This window comes from Bison bison, unplaced genomic scaffold (assembly GCF_000754665.1).
Source record: "Bison bison bison isolate TAMUID 2011002044 unplaced genomic scaffold, Bison_UMD1.0 scf7180017864240, whole genome shotgun sequence".
NCBI lineage: Eukaryota > Metazoa > Chordata > Mammalia > Artiodactyla > Bovidae > Bison > Bison bison.
The window spans coordinates 1,914,872-1,916,755 of NW_011494812.1; positions in this window are offsets into that span (position 1 = coordinate 1,914,872).

Below are 1,884 nucleotides of genomic sequence, written 5' to 3' on the forward strand. Positions count from 1 at the left end.
ACCACAGAGGACAAGGTGGTTGGATGGCATCACTGACTCAATGGACATGAATTTAAACAAGCTCCAGGAGATGGTGATGGACAGGGAAGCCTGGCGTGCTGCAGTCCATGGGGTTGCAAAGAGTTGGACATGACTGAGCAACTGAACAAAAATAAGGAAAGAGATACAGTGCAAAAGTTTCAACATCCATTCCCAAGGCCCACGACAAACTAGACAAAAAATGGCACAACCTAAGGAGCCCAGATTGAAAGAAACAGTGGCAGATGATACTGCCTCAAGATAGAGTAAGTGGATACAATTTGGGTTTCAATCCACTGCCTTCTGCCCTCAGCTGTTTTTTATGAGAAGTCAGCTGTTAATTGGGCTTTTGTTCCCTTGCATGTGATGAACCATTTTTCCCTTACTGCTTTCAATATTTTCTTCTTGCCTTTGGCTTTCAACAATTTAACTACGGTGTTCTAAATGTGGATATTCTTGTGTGTTTTCCTATTGGAGTTTGTTGAGCATTTTGCATTTATTAGTATAGATTAGTATTTTCAAAGTTGGGATATTTTCCATCATTATTTCCCAAAAACAGTTTCTTCCCATTTCTTCAATTATTTTCTTCATTTTTCTCTCTTCTACCCTTGTGACTCCCATCAAATGTCCATTGGTATGCTTGATATGCTTGATATCTTGGTCTCCGAAGGGCTGTTCATTTGTCTTCATTTTTCTCTGTTATTCAGATTAGATAAGTTTTATTTATCTATCTTAGACTTCATTTTTTCTTTTTCTTCATCACAAATCTGCTACAGAGAACCTGTAGTGAATTTTTCTTTTTGATTACTGTACTTTTCAACTCTAGAATATAAATTTGCCCCTTTTTAAATAATTTCTCTGTCTCTCATTGAGTTGTTTTCATCATACTTTCCTTTAATTCTATAAAGATGTTTTCCTTGAGTTCTTTGATCATATTTATTAAAGTTGCTTTGACATCTTTGCTAAATTCAACTTCTGGGGACACTTAGAATCTATTGTCAACTCTTTTCCTAATATAAGTCACTCTTTTCTGTTTCTTTGCTTCACAATTTTTGTTGAAAGGACATTTTAGGCAATATATTAAAATAACACTGCATTCTGACTCCCCACCCCACCCCCCCCGACACACACACAAGTTGCTATTGTTTTCTCTTGTTTGCTTACTAACTTGTCTGAACTAAATGTGTGTAGTCTATCTACCCAACACCATTTGGCAACTTTTTATATTTGTTCTTATATTTTTTCCTTGTTCTATTTTTAAGGCTGACTTCCTAAGGGTTACCCTGTGTCTGAATGGCTTACCTTTCAGAAAAATATTGTTCAGGGGTTGTGTCCAAACCCTTGGGCCATTAGGTTTGCTGATGCATCAATGTGTAGGCTGGGGAGCACATTCAAACATCAGAATGTATTCAGATTTTCACTGGCTTTTACTTTACACTAGGTTCTCTTACATCTTCTCCATGTAAGTGTGCAGGCTTCACTGGCAGAGACGTGCAGGCAGTTTGGAACTACTCCAGTTGCTGTTAAATTGAGATATATGCAGACTTTATCAAACCCCCTCTAGAGTCTCACATTCCTGTTTAAATTCCCAGCTAACCTGTTGGTCTGTTGGTTGTTCTAAGCAGGAGCACAGACTTAAGCTAGACAAGACAGTCATCCTCCTTGTTTGCTGGCCATTGAGATCACTATGTTAACTTTTAGTGCTTCTATCCAGTGAGTCTCTTCCAGCACTGGAAACCAGGCTTCTGGATTCATGGCCCACCCCACCACTTGCCAAGACATCTGAGAGGGACAAAGATGGGCTGTCTGAGACTGCTACACAGAGCAAAGTCAGAAAGAGAAAAACAAATATCACATATTAATGCA